General features: G+C 41.9%; 1 long non-coding RNA gene across 1 annotated transcript; it reads right to left on the minus strand.

Moving 5' to 3' along the window:
- On the minus strand, positions 1–9998 carry LOC130402969 (uncharacterized). The gene is made up of 4 exons (XR_008904042.1): positions 9917–9998; positions 2840–2918; positions 1165–1300; positions 1–64 (listed from the first exon to the last, which is right to left on the minus strand). It is a non-coding gene; the product is annotated as an uncharacterized LOC130402969 (long non-coding RNA).
- Positions 9999–11563: the final 1565 nt, after the last annotated feature.

Below are 11563 nucleotides of genomic sequence, written 5' to 3' on the forward strand. Positions count from 1 at the left end.
CCTGACTGGACACAGTAAGTCTTGGAAGCTGCCCTGAAGATTGACACCAAAGGATCTTGATCACCTTGGGAACATAAACAGAGGGAAAAAAAAGTACATATGGCGACACATTAGTGCCATAATTCACTAATGTGATAAAAGATGCATTCGGGCGTATTATATTATTCCACACGCGTAGATATTAACTGCGAGCGCGCAAATGATCTCAAACAGCCTCTCGCGCGCGCAAATTACCTCAGCGAGCGCAAAACCTCTTGCGAAAGATGTTTTTACGCTCTCGCTTGAATTTAATTTTGGCACTATGGGGGAGGGAACCAAGGCAGGGCGGGCTTTGCTATGATTGGCCGTTTCTGAAGCGCGATATTTGATTGACAGCCCTCCTCAGCCCTCCTCTCATTCAATTCTGAATTGTACAGTAAATGGCTGAAACGATAGTTACTTATTGTAACTCTAGATTCTATGAGTATAGGCGCAGCCTTTTAAGGCTATCGCTATTGGGTTATCCCTAGGCGTGAGCCGTAGCCCTGAAATTTTTTTAATCCCCGACCACCAACAGCGTGGGCCTCAATTACGTCCGTGTGCGGCGTGCCTCAACGACGTCCGCATTTCGCAGATATAGTCAGGCGCCGGAGGACGTTCTGCTCCCAATAAACAGCTTTTCTTCAGCTATTTAAAGGACAATGAGGCCGACACTTAAAAGGCTGCGCCTACTCATAGAATCTGGAGTTACAATACGTAACTATCGTTTCAGCCATTTACTGTACAATTCAGAATTGAATGAGAGGAGGGCTGTCAATCAAATATCGCGCTCCAGAAACGGCCAATCATAGGAAAGCCCGCCCTGCCTTGGTTCCCTCCCCCATAGTGCCACAATTAAATTTGAGCGAGAGCGTAAAAACATCTTTCGAGAGAGGTTTTGCGCGCGCTGAGGTAATTTGCGCGCGCGAGAGGCTGTTTTGCGCGTGCAGAGATCATTTGCACGCTCACAGTTAATATCTACGCGTGTGGAATAATATAATACGCCCGAATGCATCTTTTATCACATTAGTGAATTATGGCACTAATGTGTCGCCATAAGTACATTTCATACAAGTGTATCAATAGCTACCGTTGTATGTTGTGCTGCTCTAAAGATCTGTACACGATAACTGTAGAAAGGCTTACTTGCGGTAGAGACACAAACTCAGAGAAGTCTTTCCAGGTGAGGGCACCACCCTGCACCGACAGGTTGCGTCCCCTGCTTGAGCTCAAACCCCTCAGCACCAGTCACCTGAATCCAGTCGTTGATCACAGATCCGATCTGAATAAGGTGTTTGGGAGAACACACCTTCCATGAATTTACAGGTCAAGGACCTTCTATACTCTGGATATTCAATTTTGAATCACAAATATATAGATATATTCTTTTTTTAAAGGACAGTGCACATTAATCTATATTTTTGTACATGTGTCAGTGTTAGCCAGCAGGCTATTTTTCAAATGTAGTCCTTTGGCAAGATGTTAAGCTAGGCAAAGGATGGCTAAAAAGTAAATAAACATATTAAAGAATACACACAGCAACAGATAACAGTATAAAATGATGCCAATAGACTCCATTAAAACAAATAAACATAAAACCATTTATACCATGGTTTCTCAACGGGGCGGTAACGCCCCCTGGGGGGCATTCGCACAACCTAGGGGGGGCGCTGGGAACGTGATTCCACTTTTGGGGGGGGATTTTTTTTTTTGGGTGAAAGAATAGGCTACCTGAAATAAATAGCCTGATAATACAGCGCGGTTCGGTCCTGCACAAGCTCGGACTCCCGTTACATCAGCTATCGTCATGGACTCTACAGTAACGCTGATAAACATAACCCAAGTTCGCGGGTTAACAGTTCAATAACCAACACAACACAATCAAACATGGCCGTGAGCAAAAAAAATATCTAATTTTGTTTCATAGCCCGTTTTCCTCCTTCCTCTTGTTCTGTTCCAGCTGCTCTGAGCGTAGTCTCCACGAAAAGGCTGTTGCATTTCAAATACAAAATATATAGGCCTTATTAGGCCTCTGCGTGCGATCTGTTTTCGAGTCCGCGTTGCCTGGGCCGCGGTGCCCGTGGTTCCCGGGCCATTCATTCATTCGTTCACCGGGCATGGCGGGAGATGCGGGAGTGGTCGCGGTGCCCAAGGTCACGGTGGCCGGGCCGCAGGGTGCCGGGGCACGACGGGAGACGTGGCGGTCGGGAGTCGCGGGAGTGCCCGCACCGCGGTCACGGTGAATGAATGTTCAATACAACCATTTCTTCCTCAACCAACTCATCTCTGGAAGTTTAATTGCATGTCATGAATATTCACTAATATTTTTATATTTTTTGCACCAATACCGACTCGGAGGGCATTCATTGCTATTAGTGACCAACGCAAAATCAATGAAAAACGATGCACTGACAACTTTAAGCAATATAACACGAGTGTGAGTGGGGTTGTTGGTTTAGGATCAGGATAAGATCAGGGGGGTGTTTGCTCAAAAAAGGTTGAGAACCACTGATTTATACGAACCACCATGGGTTAGACAGGAGAGCTACAACAATACATAGCAACAGACAACATGCACTGCATAAGCAATGTTTAAAATGGTCTTTTCTGGGTGTATCTTACACATATGCATTTACATTATACCATACACAGTCACATACATATCACAAATATGTAATCATACAGATCGTTAACTTACAGTGGTTGTAACTTAAAGGGGGAAATGGCTTTGCATGATTACGCGACCATCAACATCATTCAGAATAGACAGCAGTGATTCGTATAAATCTTTGTTGTCTTGGAACATGAAATCTTGACTCACCTCTAAAGCAGCACCTCAGAACGGTTCAATAACACCACTGTCTCAAGGACATCACTCTTAAGCTGAAGGTTTAGCAGGCCTGAAAACAGAAAGGCGTAAACAACAGTCAATATCACAGGCAAATGCAATTGCCTTCGGGGATTCTTAGTCGCATAAATCTGACTTTAGACATGTTATGTTAGACAATCTGAAATCTGTGATAATTTTATTTTGCTTCATATTTACTACTTCCAATCAGGTTGCTGAAGGTGGGTATTTTGGACATAAATTGTAATAAAAAAATAATGAATGTCTGTTGAGATCTTCAATCCACCCTGTGTAGACAGGCCACTCTATGCCTATTAAAGTCCCCATCTAAAAGCTTCATCCACTCACGCCAATGAGTTTTCCTCTGTAGAATTTCTTGTAACGAAACAGGAAACAAGGCGTAACTCTGCCCCTTTCATTTTTGGTCTCAGGCTTTGTGCCGTTTCCCCCCAGAAGTGGTGCTATAACACAGTGGGACGGCTGGATCCAAGATTGGGGGGTTCAAGCTAATTTCTGACTGTAGATAGCATTCATTGGACCACACCAAATACCAACGCAGGAGCTCTCGAGCTTATTTCCCTGGCATCGACCACCGAAGCCCTCTGATGGGTTGAATCCTGCCACTGCAACACTTCTTATAGAATCGCATCAATGATACAAAAACGAAGCTCTGTATTTGCCGTCTCTATGGAGCTGCTAATCAGCCTTCCTCCGCCAGGCGAGTTACACTGACCCAGTCCTGGCTGAGCAAGACGCATTGCAGCATTTCTGAGAGGGAGGGGAGAGGGAGGGGAGAGGAAGAGAGGGGAAGGGAGAGAGCGAGCAAGAAAGAGTGAGAGACAGAGAGAGAGAGACAGAGAGAGAGAGAGAGAGAGAGAGAGACAGCCCAGTGCTACACATAGAGGAGAAAGGCAATTGCAGATGGCAAACAACAGCATAATAAGCATGTGTGGCTGCTGCATCAGTTATCTGTATTTAGCATGACAAATGTTACTGGCAAACCCCCCCCCCCCCCATCTGGATATTGTGATGCAAGGGTTTTACAGGGGGCTTGCATCTGCCCCCAGCCTGCTGACATACGGAGGCTAGGGCATTAAGGGACATAATTAAAGGCCAGAAGGGAAGAAGCGTGCCATTGTGTGCAGAGGTGAAACGTATGGTCGAGAGATGTTTTACATGCACAAGGCAGGAATACAACATGCAGACAAACAGGCACAGTCATGGTCTGACACTTAATATTCGAATAGCTTTTTCAGCGTCTGATGCGTCAGCAACAGCATAAGCCAAAATTAGCTCAACAGCCTATGCTTACAGAGTTCACACATTCTGGGCCAGTTACATCCCATATTGTTTTATAAGTCACTTCCTCCTGATATTAAACATAAATCCTCACAATTAAATTACATTCCGAAAATTGCAACAAACATGAATTTGGTCACTTATTGGCATTGTATTAAGGACCTCCTTCACTCTCTTGTAACTGTATTTAAAAACTCAAACAAATCCAAGCGTGTCTAAATTTAGCCCATCGGGCACAAACAGGCCTGTCTGAGACAATTATCAGGAACAATTGAGTATGCCTCTTCCAGTACATGACCAACTCTGGCTGCAAGCAAAACAACACTGACTCACACGTTTCATTTATTCTGAGATTTTTTCGACTGAGTAGCTTTTGAATAAAATGTGTGTTTCAAAAACATGCGTTATGTCTAACATTTTGAGCTGCAATTCAGTTATTTATTTGATAAGTTGTGCCCTTGTAAATGGAGACAAATGCCCTTCAGTGAAAAAGCCTTTTGTGTAACATGATGAAACTGCTTTAGATCCTAAAAACACGTTTGACCCGATGACCTTCAGAGGCATACAGCCCTTCCACCTCTTTGCTAACATTTTTAGCCTTGTAGTTTGAGCCTTATATAGCCTACTCAAATCGATTTCTGCATAACATATGAATGAACTAACTTATCTTATGATAAAATAAACTGCTAACAAAAACTTAAATAGGTTGTCCGACTCAAGTGAATGCAATGTCTCTTCTAAGATGTAAACATTGTTTTTGTTTATGGGAAACTATACCTAAGATCTTTGGTGCATACCATTCATCCTAAAAAAGCGAATACAATTCAAACACATTCATCAGCAACACAACAGTGTTGTTTCTCATGTTTCAGTGCCTCAAACAATGGACTCAAGTTGGCACTTGGAAGCAGTGGTGCACCCAAGGGGGAGCCAGGGGGGGTCCACGACCCCGATATAATCCATGCTCCCCCCACCCACATGCCTAATATGCATAATATGTTTCTACTGATATTTTTCATTAGGTACTGCTTACCAAGCGAGTCCTAGTAAATGTTTTGTTCCTTGGACTTCTCCAAATTAAAGCTGAATATTAGTGTTTTACTTACGATGTAAAAATGTATAGGTGTCAGATTACCTCGTATAATAGAAACCAAGGTATACCAGTATCTGATTCCATAACTTTCATATTGACATTGTTTTCAACTAACCGACAACAACAGCATAATATAATTCCTGAAATTCAAGTCACAGTGAATCTATGGATCAACAATGCTCCACATTTAGCCCTACAGCAGACCTACCTGTGGTTTTTCACATCTTCCACAGTGATCGAAATAGCACACTTCTGATAAAGGACCCGGACAAACTTTTAAAAGTATAAATAGGCTTTACACATAATGCGTCAGCCTATATTTGGTTCAGAGAACTGGGTGACCCAATTCATGACATGGGAAAAAAGATAAAATCCTCACTTTAAGGCAGCAGTTGAGATTTATAGTGAACTTTAAAGAATTAGCCAGCACATTTTGGAGAATTTTCGACAAACTAAGTAATTAATATGATAATTAAACGTGTTTAGAAAATATTCTAAGCCTTAAACCAGGACACTGGCAAGCAGAGGGCTGTCGTGTCTCTAGTTGTAATCACATCTCAAGCAATTAGCTATCCTGCAGTTAATATTCTTCCCTCTAGTGTTATGAAGGAGAATGGATGGTGAAATAATCTCAATAAATAAAGCCATTTACACTCTCTGTGTAAACAGAATGTGTGAAACAAAGAATTGCTTGATAAGCATGATCCTAATACAACTGCACCTTGCATTTCTACTGCAACATTGTAGCAGACAGTGCAGACATTAGATGGCTTAAAATGATCGCACTCCCAAGTCCATGGTCAGTGCTTGACTAGTCTCTAAACTGAATCGCAGATGTATCACGCCTGTACTCTCATCATTTCCCCATTTGCTTTGTTAATGATCCATTTATGTGAATAACAGCAGAGCACGCACGTTGGGAAGCAGTGCTGTAATCCTGTGTGGGTTTTTCTTTCTCCAGATTTGTACGAGAACAGCAATGCTCTCTTTATGACGTTTGTGTACGTGTTGGCTGATGGTGAGTAGGAGTTTGCCGTATCAAGGAGAAAGCACGAGAGGAAAGGGATCCGGTGTGGGCGGTATACTGCCGTTTGCAGCCACCGCTTTGAATGCCGGCTCAGAGGACAGTGGCCTTTTTATGGGCTCAACACACTTTGTGGATGTGTGTGTGAGTGTGTTTATGTGTGTGCATGATTGCGTACACATGGGATTGCATGTTGGCAATTATGCTGCATGTGTAAATAGGGCTGGCCGATTAATTGAATTTTGATCGCGATTTCGATTTTAGCGTCAAATGATCACACAATTAACATAATACATTTTTCTTTTCATTATTATTATTTTTTTTAATATGTATTATAGAAAGGGCAGAACAGCTGGATACACTTTCTTTTTGACCATTTTGTGTATTTTTTTAAGGCGAAAGTTCTAAGTTCTCAGTTACAAAAAAATCTTTGGGAGAGACATGCTGAATAAATACATGTTTTCAAACTCAAAAATATTCGTTTGAATAATCGATAATTGTGATTTCAATATTGAACAAAAGAATCGTGATTTTGATTTATCCCATAATCAAGCAGCCCTATTTGTAAATATGCTTCTGCTGCGTGCATGCATAATGTGTGTGTCCATCCAAATGCAATCACACTGTTGCGGGTTTGTGTGTGTGTGTGTGTGTGTGTGTGTGTGTGTGTGTGTGTGTGTGTGTGTGTGTGTGTGTGTGTGTGTGAAAGCAGACCTATCCTACAAATGTTTTTCAGAGGGGATACATACATGACTCTCTACTTGATCCTGCTCACCCTAGCTGAGAACAGCTGGCAAACAGTGTGAAGGAATAACGCCTATGGCAGGTTGACATTTCCATTTTGACGAAAACGTAGGAAATAGCGTCAAGTGTGATGGGGGAAAGGCCATGAGAAGGTCAGGCAGAAATGATTCAAATAATTATACTCCTGGAAAATAAAATCTGCCGCTAGAGCAAAATAGAGTCGTTAATAATTCAGAAGTTCGGTAAACTTCCAAGCATGTATTTAGATAGTTGCTACACTGAATCAGATGTATAACTGATGACTGCAATAATGTTCATCTTCATATCTAAAGCAGACCAAAAGACTCTGGCCGCATGCTAAATTGGATACCAATGGTTGCTCAATAAGAATGATTTGAATAACCAGATTTGTATGTTTGAATAAATGTCATGGGAATGTATGTTCTTTCGTTGTTGATTTAATTTCCCTTAACACATTGAGCATTAAGGAGAAACATTTAATCTGGTTATAAGAGGCCCAAAATGGCCATTTAACAGTGGTAAGAATCACTAACTGTGTTCTTGATGAGTGGTCTACTCAGCATTAGCAGTTATAATGTATCAAACCGTAGAATATATCACCGAATGCAATTATTTTCACTTGGCACACAATCAACGATTGAGCCGTTATGGACATATTTGATAAATATCTAGAACAAATGAGGCTATTGCATGCAGCCATGAAGGTGATCTATTGGATGCTGTTGAAGCGTGCATTTCGTCCTTCTCTCAAGGCAATGCTACAAGGGACGCTAGGTAACGCCAGCTAATTAACGCTGTACCATTCTACTCTTACCAATTAAGTCGTCATCCTTAAGCTTGTCAGTGATCTGCCGAAGAAAGGTGTCATCACTGCATAGAGCTGTGACAACTGATAAGTCAATAACCAAACACAAACACCAGTGACAGACATTACGACCGGTACAGCATGTGCATCAAACAGTAGATCTGAAATCAAAGCAATGGTGACACGGTTCAGTGGTTCATGGTTCAATCACGCCCCCTCCTAAAAGTCCAACCATGCAGGGAATCATCTGTCCTTTTTATTGGGAGGAGCTACAACAAGCTGAGCTGAGAGCAGTTCGTAAATAAACACCAGGGATTAATTCTCCAAGCAAAACAATGAGACCCGACTAATTGGTTACCCTGATTGGTCAAGTCGACTGGAATCACCTTCACAGCAGACTGTCGTTTTGTGACAGCTGTGGCAGTAGGATGCGTGCATGGTGAATTAGGATGAGGCTGGGTGATTCATCTTCTCTTTATTAGGTGTTGCTGAGTACCTGGGGCGTAGCCAAGGGGCCGGCTCTATCATTTACCAATGATCGGTCGATGTTTGTTTCCAGTGTTACCGAAATGCCCTCATTTGCTGTGTTTGTTTGTAGAATGTTCCGTACATTTACAACAATATTTGATTGATTGGATCCCATTTTGGCTGGGTCCATTCCATCTTCCCCATCACAAATGAAAATCCTATGGCCAGTAGCATGGTCAGCACAAAACGTGTGTACAAGAACGATGAAGGAGAGCACGACAATAGTAATACCATCGCTTTACTTTAAGAATGCAAAGACCAGAGCGGAAGCAAAGCGAGTACAAAATGATTCCTTAGCACTGCATCTATCCACGCCCCAGCCCATCCAATATTGCTGAGCTCAGCGCAAAGAGACACATGCCCTGTAGCATCATGGGCCCTGATGAAAACAAGCCTGTGTGGAGCTAAGGGTGTTTTAACCATTCAGAAATTACTTTGTTTAAAATATGTGAACTTTAACTTGCATGACCCTCTCAAAAGTATATGCATCATACACTTGTGGGTATTAAAGTTTTAGTTTCAGGCTCTTAGGGACACCAAATGTATTGCTGCAAGGGATGACTGAATTCAGGTGGACTCTGATATAGTTTTGTCAAGAAAGTTAGTCATAGTTATTTTTCTCAGATAGTTAACATTACGGGATTGTGAGCATTATATAATCATACTATAAAGAAACATAGCCTACATAAAAAAGTAACCTAGCAGTAAAATAATATGAAGTCATCGAAATGGCGTCAGATCACATTTGCATAGGACTAAATTAAATTCATTGGGGCTATTGCGGTGTTTGTTCTTTTGCCATTTAGTAGGCCTAGGTCTTTTTCGTAATAATGCCTCTTTTTTTTTTAATTGGGACTGATCAGTTCCGATCAATTATTTAGGGTACTGTAAGCTAAATCAGCTCTTAAACCTAAATAAAAATTGCCAATGTATCAGTTGGAAAAAAAATAGGATGAAAAATAGGTTTACGCATTACATGGCTTCTTATGCTGCGGGCTTTTCGGGATGGATTTATAACCTGTCAACTATAACCGACTATATTCCCGATTACGGAGCAAGGTGGCAGCCAGCACCGAAAGGCCTACCGTGGGCCTGTCAAGGATAACCCGACTATCTGAGCTTTGATTTCACCAAGAAAAACGAATGCACTGACATTTTAGCTTATGACAATCAATTAATAAATCCCTTTCGGTTGCTCTGCTTCACTGGAGATGGGTTGTCAAGGTCGAAATGTGGATTCAAAACACATTCGCACCCTTACTTGTACGGGCTAATGGTCCAGGCTCGTTTTAGCGACAGGGTATACACAACCCACTCTCATGTGTCAAATGAATCACAAAGATCAGGTGATTTCCCATCGTGTATACAGCAACAGTTTCGACAGTGTCCCTTTTAACGCCGATGAATTGCGTAAATGAGCCTCATATTACCCGATGATGGAGATTATCTACGGCTTCGCCGAAGCCGACAATACGCATAAAATGATCGAGAGACATGGTATAACGAATGACAAAAATATATTATAGTTTGACTTACCGTTATTTGACAATGTGAGCGAAATTCAGAGCACACCGAAGGTTCAACACACGACAGTATGTTCCAGTCTGGGAGAATGTGTGGAAGAGGAAGAGTGGTGGGCGGGGCGGGGATGAGTCGGTGGATGTTAGCCTCTGCTGGCTACCAGGATATACATGGCCTGCTGGTACCCAAGGCGAGTCGGTGACAGGATGCTGAGCATACGTGGCATTGCACTGATTAGCCTACATACATGAAATGCAATATGTGTGACATGTGATATTATTTTTTTCTTACATAGAATGGCATTGGTGGACTTGATTGTGGCAATGTTGTTGCGAGGCTAAATGCATGTGTGTGTGTGTGTGGTTGTGTGTGTGTGTGTGTGTGTGTGTGTGTGTGTGTGTGTGTGTGTGTGTGTGTGTGTGTGTGTGTGTGTGTGTGTGTGTGTGTGTGTGTGTGTGTGTGTGTGTGTGAACATAAAGTGAGAAGGAGGGAGAGGTCTGGGATGTGAACAGTCAATTATCTGAGGGTAAAGGGTATTACTATCATGGGTAGTTTTATTTTTTACCATATATCATTTAGATGGTTTGGATAAACACACACACATGCATGGGAGCACACAAACACACACAGACACAAACACACACAAACATACAAGTGTACACACGCAAACACACATGCACACCCACACAAACACACACACACACAAACACACACACACAAACAAACACACACACACACAAGCGATTGTTAAGGACAACAGCCGAAATGGGCCTTTAAAACCCGTTGAGAGCCCCTCCCTTAGGTGAGGTTGGCATTTGGTTGACTGTTGATTCTGTCAATCATTTACCATAGTTAATCTGTTATGGTAGACTTCAATGATAATTTGTTCTATTAAAACCACAAACCCAGAATATATAGATCCATGACGGTATTCATTGTGAAGCGAATCATAGGCTACAATCAAGGTACATGAAGGTTTGAATGGAAGCTCTTATGTAATGTGTAATTACATAAACTGTACTATTTGCATTCCATGATGATTAACTGTAAACAGATTATATTTTGGAGGTATGCATTTGAGCCAGCTAGATGGTTATTATTATTATCTTTTGGGATGTTATATGCGTGTCTGTGTTGGAAAAGGGACTTTTTCAAAAAGCTGTGACTCAAACTGCAGCTGTTGAGTTGAAACTAATATAGACCCTGGACTCTAAACACAGCAGCACAAAATGTGTAACCCAAAATGAATCGTGCTTTGAGGAATAGAGAGATTTGAGCGAGGACCAGAGAGAGAAATACAGCAACGTTTAAGGATGGGGAGTGTGTGTGTGTGTGTGTGTGTGTGTGTGTGTGTGTGTGTGTGTGTGTGTGTGTGTGTGTGTGTGTGTGTGTGTGTGTGTGTGTGTGTGTGTGTGTGTGTGTGTGTGTGTGTGTGTGTGTCAGATTCAATGTGAGCTTGTCTAAATGTTCCATCAGCTAATAATAAAATCTGTACTTTACTTGTAAGCAGTTCATATTATTTGATACAGAAATAGCACAATGGTGGAATTTGATCAAAAGTTCAACACAACTTCAATATGAGTAGTCTCTTTTCTTACTGTTTACCATTGTAGCAAACACAATCAGAAATAGGTTCTCACAAATAGTTCCCACCCTCCCCCC

This window comes from Gadus chalcogrammus, chromosome 14 (genome assembly GCF_026213295.1).
Source record: "Gadus chalcogrammus isolate NIFS_2021 chromosome 14, NIFS_Gcha_1.0, whole genome shotgun sequence".
NCBI lineage: Eukaryota > Metazoa > Chordata > Actinopteri > Gadiformes > Gadidae > Gadus > Gadus chalcogrammus.